The sequence below is a fragment of the Triturus cristatus genome, chromosome 4_2 (genome assembly GCF_964204655.1).
Source record: "Triturus cristatus chromosome 4_2, aTriCri1.1, whole genome shotgun sequence".
Lineage (NCBI taxonomy): Eukaryota > Metazoa > Chordata > Amphibia > Caudata > Salamandridae > Triturus > Triturus cristatus.
The window spans coordinates 649,550,056-649,565,341 of NC_140586.1; the positions used below are offsets into that span (position 1 = coordinate 649,550,056).

A 15,286-nucleotide genomic window follows, 5' to 3' on the forward strand; every position below is an offset into this window, starting at 1 on the left:
ACATCCCAGGTTCTTGCCATTTCTACATCCGTTCAGAGAGGACAGGATTCCCGCCACAGCGGACAGGGTGGCACACATAAAAGACACGTTGATGCGCTCAAGGGCTGTCCTAATAGAGGCCAAGAGAAGATACAAGGCTGCGGCAGATAGGAAGAGAAGGCCCGGGCCACTGTACCGCACTGGAGACTACGTCTGGATATCCACAAGAAACATGAGGTTTCGAAAGAACAGTGTGTTCCATCCCAAGTACATGGGCCCCTATCGAATTACCAAGTGTATGGGTCCCGTGAACGTGAAGGTGTGCTTGCCCCAGTCATTGCGGATACACCCTGTCTTTCATGTATCATTGCTCAAACCAGCACCCTCCAAGCCGTCTGGGACACCTAGGCCGGTATGCGTGGAGTCGGAGGTGGAGTATGAAGTGTCGGGCATACGGGCGTCCAAATGGCGCAGGGGGAAGCTGTGGTACCTGGTTGCGTGGAAAGGCTATGGCCCGGAGGAGCATTCATGGGAACCGGCTGAAGGGGTTCATGCTCCGCGCTTGGTCTCCTTGTTCCATCGGCGTTTTCCTGCCAGCGCTGGACCCGTGGGGAGCCGCTGAGAGGGAGGATGTACTGTCAAGAATTCCTGTCATACGAGGGGAGGAAAACGGTAACCAGCGAAAACGGACTACATCTCCCAGGATGCTTAGCGGTTGAGAGGTTATGTAAACAGGAGAGCTGTTACATAACTCAAGGGAAACACGCCCTTATGTAAACAGGAGAGCTGTTACATAACTCAAGGGAAACACGCCCTTATGTAAACAGGAGAGCTGTTACATAACTCAAGGAAAACACGCCCTATAAAGGGAGGAACCGGGAGGTACAAGGCTGTCGGATATTGTGTTTACACCGACGTACCTGCTTCGTGAAGAGCAGTGTTCCGGAGTGGTGCTCCAGTAAGGCAAGAACGGAGGTAGGTCGAGTCGTTACTCCCTGGGCCGTGTCTTGCCCCATCGTCACCTGTGAAGGACCCGGAAGCTCTACCGGTCAACCATTGAGCTTCGCTTTTTGACTCGGCTGAGTCCAAGCGCAGTGGCGCTTTTGCTGGTTGGAGTCGTAACTCCCAGCCCGACCAGAGACACAGGGACTGCCAGCTGTAACGCACACCAGGAGGTGTTTGCCGCGTTACAGACTCGGAAGTCCACAGGATCGATCGAGCGGCTGCTCTCGGTTCAGTCTTCTTGCTTGTGATTGGGGTATCGGTGACGCATCACCAGGAGGTGACTCCGCGTCCCGGTGCAGTCTGAGGAAGAGGTTGAGCGGCTGCTCCCTTCAGGTAGAGACCCCGGCTGGGTGTTTCCCTGACTCCTCGTTTCTCCCCAACACTCTTCGTGCCCCTCACAGCCTACCGATTGGCATTGTCGGCCATTTCATTTCTGCCCTCTGTTGGCATACGCCGGGATCGGCGTATATGCAGAGGACGGTTAGGACCATCCGTGCTGTGGGCTGGTAACGTACTTAGCCTGGAGGATTCCAGTGACTATAACTTTTGTTTGTTCTTTGTATTTTATTTGCCTTCATTAAAAGAACTAACCCTTCACAAGTGGTTGCGTCCTCATTGTCGTGTCTGTTAAACGATCCTGAGACGGTCAGGGCGTTACAGGTACATACGTTTCGTAGTATGTTGTGTGCGCTTGAGGGGAGTGAGTGGCACTGAGACTGTCTGTCTAAAGTGTAGTCTAGCGCCAAATACAAGTCACCTGCCATCACTGTTGGGTCGTTTTGTGGGAGTGCCTCAAACCTTTTAGAGATGCCCACCCAGAATTCGGAGTCATCAGCGTTTGGTCCGTAGATGTTGAGTACATGGATGTTTTCTTCCCCCCTTTTCAAATGTGTCAAGAGTATTCTCCCCTCATCGTCGCTATATTGGTCTTCTATATTTATTTTGGAGTACCTATTTAACAGCGTGATCACACCCAGTTTCTTCCCTACGGCTGGAGAGCAGGCCATCTGTCCAACCCATCTCGCCCTAATCCGTTCTGCATCGTCAAGGGATAATCTAGTCTCCTGCAGGAGGAAGATATCTGCTTTAGTTTTAGCTAGGTAATCTAGTATTTCCTTTTAACTGGGTGGTTGAGCCCTTTAACATTTAGGGAGACTATCTTTAGGTTGGACATTAGTGTTTTCGTATTGTCTATTTCCATTTTGTTATGCTAGGTATTGGTTGTTTGACCCAGTCCTTTTTCCCTCTCCGATCGGTATTGTCTCCTTCCCTTCGAGACCTCGAGTGTGTGGTACCTGTGACGTCCTCCATTGGTCCCTCTTCATTGTCCCCACCCAAGGTCTGATGTCGATCCCTCCCTTGAATGCAAAAGTGTAGATGGAGATGTTTAAGAAGGACAGAGTGCAGTGGGTAGAAAATGAAACATGAGTGCCTTCTGTACATTACAAACAGTTCACAAAAAACACAAACAATTCCCCCAAAACACCTCCCCTCCACCCCACCCCCACCCCCCCCCCTGTTCCTGCGCATAGAATTTTGGACGTGCGACATAAGCCATAGTGATCCCCTTATAGTTACCTTTTCCAGCCTTGCTATTTCTGCATAACTTGTCTAGCATAATAAAGCCTTCTAACGATCCATATTGGCATATGTCAGTGGTTACTACATTCACACTTATACATTTGAGTTACAAAAGTCAGAAAAAGGATATTCGTGTTTATAATGTTCTTATATATTTCTTCCTGTTTTCAGCAGTTGTTTCAGAATTCTTTATTGATGTGGGTTCGGCCGTTTGGCCATTCGAGGTAGATAATGCTAGGATAGAGTCTTGTATGAGGTAGATCATGTGTCTCGTTTCTAAAGGTAGCGGTAAGTCCAATGTTGAAAAGGCTGATCGTCTAGCCATTGTTTGAGATTTCGTACACTCCTTCATTCCACTCTTAGGTCAGGCAAGGCTCTTCGCTTGATCGTGTTTGCCAGAGAGAGTTCAATTTCTTCCAGCGTGGGACCTTGTAGGTATCTAGTCAGTTCTTTGGGGGTCTTCAAATACGTACGTTCTACCTTTATCGGTGATTCTGAACTTTGAAGGGCCTGTGAATGAGAACATGATGTTCTCCTTTCTTAGCTTGTCTCGCTGTGCCAGAGAACCTTTCCTTAAGTCCACTGTGTGCTTGGAGTAGTCCTGGGTGAGGATTATTTTTTGGCCATTCCACTGTATGTTATGGTTCTTCCTGGCCACTGCGACAATGGCTTCGGTGTGTTGTAAACGGAGAGGTTTGCATAGAATGGGTCGTGGGGTCGTTTTATTTGAGGTTTTGAAGGCAGATACTCTGTATGCCTTGTCTAGCTGGGTCTGTTGGCTCAGTAGACTAATGCATCCACTGCAGGGGCCTGTATTTGACCTCATGGTCACAGGTTCAAATCCCGGCGGGTTCACTCAGCCTTTCATCCATCTGAGGTCGATAAAATGAGTACCATTGAGTTGGGTAACAATAAACATCTGTTATTCAGCGCCAAGACACCTTGTTGGGGTGAACGTGCGCTTTACAAATACACATGTTATGTTATGTTATTATAGCTCGAAGGGAAGGTCAAACTTAATGTTGGTTATTTTTGGGATCATGTCTTGTATGAAAGTGATGCACGACCCACTTTTCTCCTCCTCCTACGGCGACCCCTAGTATTCTAATGTTCCCCCGCCTATTCCGGTCGTCTAATTCTGCTGTTTGTGTGTGAAGTACTGCTGCTGTTTTGGATAACTCTAGCAGAGTTTTGTTCGCTTTTTGACCACCATCCTCTACATCGCTCACCCTCTGCTCTACCTCCGTTAGTCTGTTATTCGCCGCATGGATGCCGGCTCTGACTGCAGCCAGTTCCAGCTGTATAGCATCCATTGTTTGTTTAGTCGATTTTGCTAGATCGTGTACATCCGCCAGTTTTTTCAGGATCATGTCCAGGGTGGTATTGATGTCAGTCTTTTGTTTGATAGGGGAGTCAAGAGGTTCGTTCTTGTTCTTTTTTTGTCTGCTGCGTGATTCTTCCTTCGGTGCCAGCCATTTCTAGTATCCTTCCTCTCTTTTGCTGCTCGCTGATCCTTCCTCTCGTATTCGGATCTATGGTTAGTTTCTTCCCCCCTAAACTTGACGAAAAGTTTTAGGCGTATCTTGTTGCCTCTTGTCCTCCAGTCTTAGTATGGGATCGCTATGCTGAGGATGCGGGGCTGTTGTGGTTTTCTGCACTTGCAGACTGAGCTTGTACTTACAACCCCCTTTGTTTACTGGGTAAGCCGCCTGAGCCACGTTTGTTGGTCGTCTCCCTTGTTGTTCGAAAATGGGTTAGCGGGTATTATTCTGCACTACTAGCTTATATCTTGATCGGGAGGTCTGAATGGTTGTATGCAAGGGGCTGTGCGGTTTGTTGGTGTGGGTGGAGGGGTTTGATTTTGCCCACTTGCCTTCTTGTTGGCCTTCTTCTGGCTTTATTGCTTGATTACCTCTCCGTTATGCACCCCACTGAGTTACGGATTTCGTATTCGTATCTGGGATTCCTGTGATTGATAGTCTCCTTCTTTTATGTGTTGGAAACACGGAAGGTTGGCCACCCGTAACGATAGGTCCTGTATTTCCTGTTTCTTTATTTCTTTATTTTTTTAATTTGCTGCACCATGAACCTCTGTGCCATGTGCGGGTAGGGTTTTGTAGACTTTACTCTCTCCTAATTATGCTTGCCTGCTGCTGGTATACTTCATGTGCTGTATCTCTGTGCCCGGTCAAGCTGTATCTTGTAATTGCCAATCTCTCCGATTGGGGCGAAAGAGAATACTCATTTTGGAGCTGCCAAATGTTATCGCTGTGTTGCGCTGCTGGTTCTTCCTTTATGTTGTGCTTTTATTTACTGCCTGTAGTGGATGCAATGGCGGCTCGCACTGATCCTTACTTTCGTTTTGTGCTCGCGGCGATGTTACGGAGCTTGCGATTGTCGGTAGCTACAGTACTTGTGACATTGGCGTGCTTCTTCCAAGTTAAACAAGTGTGTCCCCTCTGTTGCGATCCTCCTATTGACTCTCTTTAAACCTTCAGCAAGATCTTTGCACCCTGAGTTAATTACCCGATATTCAAACCTAAGATGGCGGCTCCCATCGGTGGTTTCGTTTTCACTATAAATGAACGCGTATCATCCTCCCCACTAGAGTTTTCCTGCTATTGTTATTGATGCCTCGGTGCTCGCCACGGGAGGTCTACAGCACTGACCTTACGTTGGCTCTCTGTTGGTCCTCTGGTGTTCGTTTGTTGGTTTTTTGGGCACCTTCAGCAGTAGATCTCGTAGCGGCGGAGGGTCTCCCTCACGGGCACCATCTTGGTTTTTCTACCGCTTGTTCCGGGAGATCTTCTTCTCCGTATTTTCACGCTTTCACTGTTGTAGCTGAGCTCGCAAATCGAGTCACTTTCTCCTTTAATATCTCCGCTATCTTTTGGTGTGCTCTTTTCTTTAGTCTGATTAGCTCTCTCGCGTTCTTTTTGTTGCTCGCTTGCAGGTTCAGCGGAGTGCTGTATTCAGGCGTCTAAACCCATTGCTGTCCAAGCCACGCCCCTCGGAAAACAATTCCCACATTAATCTCCAGGTAGAGACTCACCAAGTTTGTTATGGAAATGGCCTTGAAAGAGGATTTCAATCAGCCCTCCGTCTGAAGGAATGGCTCATCAAAACCAGTTCTTGAAAAAAAGCGCTACCAGTCTTGAAGATAGTTCACTCTTATGTGAAACACGTGGTACTTCATTAATATTACAAGAAATTCACATCTACTCAAAAACAAAAACTATGGAGTTTGTATTAAGTGCTGGGCACAAACATCATTTGCTCTTTCTTATGGACAGCCTGTCTTCTACACAGAAAACCTAAGTAATGTTTTGCCTGTTGAAGCTTCTAAAGTACCATGTGTGTTACTCATTCCGAGTACGAGGTTGCACATGGCAACACCAGGGTCTCGAGAATCAATGATGCTAAAGATGAAGGAATTGGATGTTAGTTACTTTCATAGTGGTTTCAAAGGAAAAACATATTGAACATACTTCTTCTAAAGAAACCCCTCTTGTCTTGTTGTATTACTCACATTGGTGACCTAGCAGCTGGAGAGAAATTGTCAACAAAGGAGACTACCGCATGACATTCTGGAGCAGAAGGTTGTGTTTTTTGGCTACAAAATAACTGTTTCCATCTCTCGCTGCGAAGTTTATCCTGGCCAATGTGGGAACACTATACTGATGCAGTATCTGAGCAGCTAGAGAAGCCTTTAAAGTAATTCAGTTAATTATGATCTGTAAAAAGGTACAAGGAAAACAGATGGTGGTAATGAAACTTCCAGGAATGCAAAACACAAAAAGCAGAAGACCTAAGCAGATATCTTGTTGAATAACTGCAGTGAATTTGTGTGAATCAAGATTTCAAAGGCATCGTCCGCTGGTGTGGACATGTTTCCCGGCAGTTTACCAGAGACCAGTTTCAGAAGAGATGCCCAGACAGCCAATTTTATCATTGCCAATTCAATTTCTTTTTGAGATTGTGTTTAAGCTCAAAGAAAGATGATCCTCATACTTCTAAATCTACCTACCAGTAGCTGGACCTAGATGTTAGTCTTCTATCTGAGAAACCATGTAGTAGAGTTATAGGAGTCTGCATTTCCTCTACAGTGATCTGGTGGATTATGTGCCACATCCTTATATGACTGGATGTGTCTTACTGATTTCCCCCAGTCTAGTCATTGCAATTTCCTACAATGTGGCAGCAATGTCTTGAACAAGGCTAAACATTCAGATTGAAGCCTTACGTGGTTTTAAGCTGAAGAGATTCAACGTCTGGTTCCTGGGGAAGCAGAGACTACTTGAGCTTAGTGTGTATCAGAAAAAGTGTGGTAGTACTCCTTCTTTCCTTTTGGTTTATCTACACATAATCTTGTCTAGGACTATATTTGTTGGTCATTTCTGATCCAGAAATGTGCTTCTCATGCTTCATTTCACTAACCAAGCAATTAAGGATTTATTTTTCGATGACATTCATAAAACAAAAATAATTCCCTCCTCTGGTTATACGTTCTTTGAAATTAAACACAATTTTTAACTGACTGGAGCTTGCCTTTTGATTTTCTTTGTGGCCAATATATAGTCAGCCGTTGGATACCAGATCAGCAGGGTTCAGAAATATATCCACAACATTTTACAAGTGCAGTGTGAGACATCGGAATCTACAGCGCTTAGTCACATTTGGTTAGTGCTTCAATTTCTGGGTGAGCTCAGAGCATGATGAAAACAGTCTGCAACCCTACCTTCTTTCCTCTATCCCTAGCCACCCTCTTGCTGTTTTACTTAAGGTAATGTCCGAAGACTTTGAAATCAATCTGTACAGACACAAGTTAAATACTCTCTCAAAAAGAACACTGCTTTTCATCGTTGTAAGCTTTCATCTTAAGTTTGGGTTTTCTACATTTCAGAGTTCCTTATAAAAAAGAGTATTTTGTGGTGATGTGGTGTGCAGCTGATGAAGTAGGTTTTGTTTTCTAATGCTCCATCTGGGCTGCCTGAATCAATTGCAAGTCCTGTGATTGTATACCCGATATAGTGCTAGTGGCAAGGTAAGTACAGGGTGGGGGTTGGGGGTGAAAGAAGTGAAAGATGTTCCCTTGATGAAAACACTGGCTGAATTAATGGCTGAAACCTCTCTAGACCTCCGGAGCGCATGGCATGTTGGGTTATGGTAAAAGGGGTAATGCGAGCTTCTGTGGACGAGGTAGAGGCAAGGTGCAGCCCTTCCCCTACTTCATGCTATGCTATACTGTGCTCCAGCGACACAGCATGAAAAGCGAACCAAACAGTGGTACACCACTGATGGAGTGCGGCCTGTTTAGGCGGTGAGATCCCTTAAATGAAATTGTGTGAACCAGCCGCAGAGGTAATGGGGCCTTAACTATGTGGTAGCAGGAGAACCACACACCAGGTGAACCGGAGGTTAGTTGGTAAGAGGAAATAGATACAGATTTGTCCTTGTATACTCCTTGTAGCTATGGCATTCCTTCCTTTCAGGTGTTGAGCCTGCATGTAAGGGGCATGGGAAACGAAGGGTGGCATAGATTTCGTCCCCAGGTAGCAGAGACGGAAGGAAACACCATGGCACTCTGCACTTGTTACAGCAGAGAACTCTGGGACACAATTCCAAATTTTCCCACTAAGGATTGTGCCATCTTGGCGGACTGCTGTGGACGGTCGCAAAGGACCCTGCTTGATGTCCGTGATCATGTTCAGATTCCCACACACCTGACTCATGCAAAATGGGACTTACAGATTGCAAAGACCCCTGCATTTATCCTTGATCTAACGATAAATTTACAGGATTAGTGTCCGGACAACAAAAGATGCAATGTACCGTGATTAACTGCCTGCTGATTCTGCACTGACTGCTCTGTTTGGATCTAACCATTACCTGGAGTTGCAGTGCGAGGGGCACATACTCCTCATGAATGGGAAAAGCAGAAAATAATCCCACCTACTGAATGCTGATAACCCACTGATGACGGGTAACCGAACAACAGACGCACCCCTACAGACAGCCAGAAATACAAATTAGTATGCACAGAGCTTAATGGACTGAGGAACATGGGGCCATTAGGGACTATGCACACAATAGGGAAATACAGTCCTGCATGTTGCATATGCCGTCAGCCAGCAGCATCTGAAAACACATGTTGGCTTCCATAAGAAGACAAACAACATTTTTGAAGGAATCGCCACCACAAGGGAAGACCTAAAAGCAAAGATAGATATGGTTGTCGTAGACATAGGTTCCCTGTGGGTTCAACAGATGGAACTCTCTGGCTGCATCAAACGTGCAGAAGATGCATAGACAATCGAATTCCAATACCCTACAGAAATATTTAATGGACCTCATCAAAAAAGTAAGATTTCAGGAATACAAGGCTGAAGACTCGTAGGGGAGATCTTGCAACATCTGCATGGTGGGCCTCGGAGAGTCCCAGCATGCTTAATCTCCATATGCCCAACCTCCAAGACCAGTGGTGGCTCACCTCCTTCGTTACAGGAAGAGTGATGTCATTCTCCAGAAAGCTCACAGAATGGAACAGAGATCAAGTGGAGAACAATAATGCCCCCATTTTCCTAGTGGTGCAGCTTAAGAAATCATAATTCTTCGAAATTACAAGACGCATATGCAGTGGGGAACTACAATATATTCTACTGTTTACTGTAAAAATTGAAAGTCCTGGGTAATGACCAAGCCATGTTCTCCACTGGACCTCATGGGACTGGCCTGAGACATACACCACAGGAATAGATGGTAGTCACTTGTCTAACCAGCAACGCCTGAAGTGCCAGAGGCAGTGGAGTTCAAGCTGCTGCAACATGAAGAGATCAACACCGAGCTAAAATGTGGCTGAAAGGGCAGCAGTTAGAAAATAACAAATTCCTTCTTTGTGATGTCTCTCACCTGGTGGGACCAAGATGTCTACATCCAGTAGCATTAGTTCTGAATCAGACTCCATTGATTCCTAAATGATGGACCAGGGACTCCTGATTTTCACCCTGCCATGAGAATGAAGGCAGCACATGGGAAGGACACAGATGTACAGCACAGGCCCACCCCTTGAGTCTGACTTTAAGGAGAATATACAATATTTATATCGGGACGGAGTATGCACCTTTCTCTGTCATAGGATATGGAAGTTGGGGTTTTGTTTTTTAGCCTCGAGTTCAATAAGTTCATTTTTACATGGAATGCCTAGGTTTATGGGCTTAATTTTTGAATGATTTAAGATTCACTCATACTTTGATGGGGGCCCACATAGTGTTCCTACAAGAAACTCACATCATGAAACAAGAGACCAGAAGAGTTCACTGCATGTGGGGTGGTGTACACTGGAAGCTTGAAGGAGTCTGGAGGCTAATATACCCAGGGAAGAGGGATTACTCCTTTTACCATTCAGTACACAACCTAAATGTTGGCTTGTATTGCATTTTATGCTCAACTCCATAATATGCTGCCATAACAGGCTCAGAATACTTAGGCAGGAAAATATCGCTCAGACTCCATTACTCACAGAGCCGGCATGGGGAAGGCAGGCCACTCACATTCTGATGTGGAGACTTAATAGTGTCATGTTGATGGAGTCGACATTTAGGGAATTCCTGTGTAATATACTATGTCAATACTTTCTTGAGAACAATGGCACCATCTCCAACCTTTTGCTTGAGTGTTAAACCTTCAAGGTGCTGGTCAGCAGTCACTGTATTAAGATAACTGTGGAGACCAGGTAGAAGCTGGAGAGAGATCTAAATGCCCTGGACAGCCCCCTACTCAACCTAGAATGGGACATGGTTTGCAACACCACTGATCAGTGTAAACTGAGAGGTGAAGCTGAGGTATGCTACTCTGATTGGAAAAATTTGCGATGTCTTAATCACACTGAATATGTCGTAAGGGCGCACTGTAAGTGTGACAGGGCTGACCACATACTCGCCTGGCTAATTATTCCTGAGTCGAGGGGCATACCACTCACACGGGTCAGGGACGGACAAGGGATTACGGCACATGCACAAACTGATACCGCCCTTGCCGCCTGGTAATATTATTCTGGGTTATTCGCAGGATGAGCCACTGCATCCACACCAGATATAGAGGCTTACGTGAACCTGTTGGTTAACACCCAGTGGATAGTTGTCACACTATATACTTGTGAAACTCTGAAATTATTCCCTAATACTGCCACCTAGGTGAAAGCAATAAATGGAGTATTTGCTAGAGGAAAAATGCTGGGGATGGAAGGTAAAAAGTGGAATTTTACAATGTATTAGCTGACCTACTGGCACCCCACCTACCTAATATATACACTACCACCTACAAAATGGGATGTCTTCTGAAACAACTTGGGAGGCTTTTTTTCGTCGCACTGCTGAAGCCCCATCTGAACCCAATGGAGATGTCCTTTCACTGGCTGTTAACCCTGCTAAATACAAATGATAAAATGTTGAGTAAAATTGTAGCTGGTAGTCTCTACCATTTATTACAGCTGTTGGTCCATCCTGATCAAAACGAGTTTTGTACCAGAGCATGGCAAGTCACAGAATCTTAGGTGATTATTGCCAGTCATGAGTACCCATACAGAACCGAAGGGCGAATATAGTCTTCATAATCCTGTAATGGCTTTCGATATGCTGAGCTTGAGGTACCTATTTGCTGAATAGGCTTTGAGGTTGACCCTTTTTGATGGATCTCGCTGTTACGCATTAAGCCTACATCCAGATTCGGAACAGTGGTGTTGCCAATGCTATGGACTTCTAGAAAAGAACCTTTTGCAGGCATTGTGGATAGATGGTAATGAAGTGGGTATACAGAAGCAGGTTAGCATGCACACCATATTCTATAAGCTGACAAGTATTATTGCTCAAAATGGTGAGGTGGATCTGGACTCCTCAGTGGCCTCCCTTGAAGTCTTAGACTGCATATTAGGCGTGAGAGTGAACTGGGCTAAAACAGTTGCTTACTTAATGGGGACAGAACTGTCTGGGAGTGCCACTTTGAGGGCAAATTCAGCATGGCCCGGGAAGCCACCACCTTTCAGTACCTAGGGATCCAGATATATCCAACTTTGGATGGAAATTTGGAGTCAGCCCTTGGCTCCCTAAGGAGCTCAGTAGAATTTTGGAAAACTCTACCCATTAACATTATAGGTAAGATAGTGATCACCAAGATAGTTCTACTGCCACGGCTACGGAACTATTTTGTGAACCTTCCATTGCAGGCCCTATGATCCTAGATTCCCCACTGTTGGATTTGATCTGCAACAAGAGTAGCTGAAGGGGTCACTCCCAGTAAGCTCTAATTACTGATACCTGTCAGCAGCCTAGGACTGCTTGACTTTGAGCTCTATTCCCCGGCCACACTACTCCAGTGGGTTGCACTCTAGTTGGACAGGAGTTATCTTTTATGAAACCGTGCTGCCTCCGAGGAAAACATGAGATGCTACCCGTGCAGTTGTGTGGGCGGAAACAATGATCATAAAAATTCAGACCTACTCCAGTGTGCTTTTATCTGTTGGATATGCAGGATCAGGATCAGATTATGTAGATATGGGCCCTGGCTGTGCCATGTGTGCGTTATTTGAGAAAAAGAGGGACCCCCTGCAAAGTACAATAAATCCTAGGGCAGGGCAATAATAACTGAAGACAGTAAAAACCTAGGCCATTGACTGGTCTGACAATACCATAAAGCACATCATTGATATATGAAATGACTGTGTGTACAGAAAGTTCTTAAACTAAAATATACTTTTTAATTTTTATAAATTTATAATAAAAATGAAATAATTCAAAATACTGTGACATTGTACATGTAACACCATATTAACAAATATATATTACATACAAGACAATGGGTACAATACATAAATGTCAAACATGTAACATAAAAACATATAGAAGTGAATTCATTGTTGCTGGTTGAAATAAAATGCGGCTAGGTCTTTGGGCAAGTTCTTAATAATTTGTCTACGCGCGTTTCGGCGCAAAAAAACGCTTTCTTCATGACGGCCATATATATTATCCATACAATAAAATTTAGTACACTGAGTCAAAAGGACCTGAAATAAATTAGCAGAGGATGTACAAAAAAGCTAACAATGGTGACAATTATTATTTCTGTGTGAATAGGGCCTGTAACAGAACTTGCTGATATAGTGAAAAATGCAGAAGACTAAAAAGGAGAAAAACGAATCTCAAAGATAAGACCCATAAACACACCGAAAAACGAGTAGGTGAATGACAGGCTCCATTGGTATAAGAGACTAGTGATGAAAAGGAAACAAAAGAAGAAATAGTAAAATAATAATAATACAAAATGAGTGAGAAGACAGAAAATTAATATAGAATAGAACAGCTGAGAATGATACCAGCTGAGAGTTAATATAGAATAGACCAGCTGAAAATACCTGCTTACCTAAGATAGGTATATAATTGGAACAAAAAAACAATAATTGGAACCAAGGTAACTCAATTACCTAAAATATAAAGGCAATAGAGAAAATGGACCTTATAGATCAACCAAAATAAAGTAAAATATGCAATGGTGCTCTATAACATCAATACACTTGTTTTTAAAGAATGTATAGAAAACCTTGAGGGTATGATCTGTCAAGTATTCAAGTGAAGAAGATAATAATGCTGTAAACAAAAAGCACTCTGTGTGATTTGTGTATTATGAAGAATATATTCTGACATTATGTTATACTGAAAGGATAAGAGCGAATGAATACAGAAAAAGAGGAGAAAATAAAAAATAAAAAAGATAAAAAAGGGAAAAAGATAAAAAAAAAAGAAGAAAAGTTACTATTCTTCACCTAAAACTAGGTCACAAATTCTTCTGTACAATAGAAGAGATGTAATACTTGTCATCCAAATGACACAAACAGATTATCCACAATGGTTTCTATATCAAATAGTGATAAACGAGTTCTGTGAAGAAAATATATTCCAAATTACACTAATGGTATTGTGGAGAAATGTAAAAAGAGATGCACATGTGTCAGACTAGAGTATTACCTTTGGAACTTCAAGAGAGCCAAAAACTTCGGAAGTGGCTAATCAAGATAAAAACGGAACCATAATATTGATAAGGAAAAGCTTTCTGAAACAAGAGAAAGAAAGGAGGGATCTATTTTGGAACATCTCCAGGCAATACATAATCCTCAGCATATCTAAAGTATAAGTTCTCATTTAAAAGGAGAATGATGATAATAAAGACTTTAATAAAAAATATGTAATGAATGAATCAAAGGATCAATATCTTCATAGGCTGCGTGTTCAAGAAAACACGGTGTAGGAACCTAATGTGAAAGATGGGGTAACAGACGTCAAACAAACCATGAAGCTGTTAAACGTGGCGGGTGCTCAAAGCAACATGATGAAAATACAAATGTATGTATAATAAACATATATATTAAAAAAAACGCCACAAACATTAAAACGGAAAGACGGCATAAACCAAATGCGCTCCATGTTGTTTAATACACTGGCCCCCAGAGTGTAACTTATTAAATTATAGAATGTGCCATGTACCAGTCGGCAGACAAACGCGTTGGCTTTTTAGGTCTCGCCTGACCCAGCGCATGCGCTGGTCTGGCGAGACTTATTGAGAGGGCTCCAAAAAGTGCTGCCAGGCTAGAGCTACAGTGCATGTGCGCGGGCGCGCGCGCCGCAGCGCTGGTCTGGCGAGACTTATTGAGAGGGCTCCAAAAAGTGCTGCCAGGCTAGAGCTACAGTGCATGTGCGCGGGCGCGCGCGCCGCACTTTACCGAGATTACTTTTTCTTTCGCGGCCTCACGGCCGCTTGGCATAGCCAATAGGTCTCGCTTTTGGGACCTTATAAGTATTTAGTTATGCAACTGTTGCATGGCTAAACACTTATAAGGTCCCAAAGGCGAGACCTATTGGCTATGTCAGTGCTTGTTTATATTTAGAGCCGACTACAGACTTCCTGGAACTAACGTTCCTCAATGACGTGGTGCGTGGGGGGGGCCTACACACTTGAAACTGGAAACAGATTAAAGCTACGTCTGTGTAAACAAGAAAACCTAGATAATTACAGATTCAAATGGATCGAAATCCGTACCTGTTTGGATTGGAAGATGCTCCAAAAGTGAAAATACAACCAAAACGGGGTGAATTGTAACTAAGAAAAAAAGGGACTGAATAAAATAATTAAGAAAAAATACATGTGCAGCAACACATCATTCTATTAAACTTATCCCATAATGTGAATATGCTACACAAAAAATAACAATAATACAAACCGAAAGATAATCTTTGGCATCTCAACTGTGACTGACTAAAGTATACATGGATACTCTTGAATCAGCATAATTGTAAATCCATTACAATAAAGCTATTACAGTATAGTCAAATAATGTAAATGTGTATAACAGGGAGGAACACAACTCTCCATAAGGTTGGTATCTAATCATTTTAATTATAGCAAATGGCGTTCTCCCACGGTATTTCATTATTTAATCCACGTTTCCAAGTGTCTAGGACAAAAATCCAGAACACCACGTTTTTTACGTATAGACTCGCTCCTGTCACCTGGAGGAATATCAGTTTTTTCCAGAATGAACCAACGGACCTCATTAGCAGTGTGTTTATACTGTAAAAAATGGTTAACTAAGGGAGCATTGGTTTTTGCTGTATTAATAGCTGAGCGATGTTCCGTGTTTCGAACATTGAATGCACGTGAGGTCTCACCAACATAG

The 15,286-nt window shown here is 43.7% G+C and overlaps 1 protein-coding gene across 5 annotated transcripts in view; it reads left to right on the forward strand.

Annotated features, from left to right (window-relative positions):
* Nucleotides 1–15,286, forward strand: part of JAK1 (Janus kinase 1) — a 647,675-nt gene that overhangs the window by 307,823 nt on the left and 324,566 nt on the right. The gene's annotated exons all lie outside the window — the stretch shown is intronic.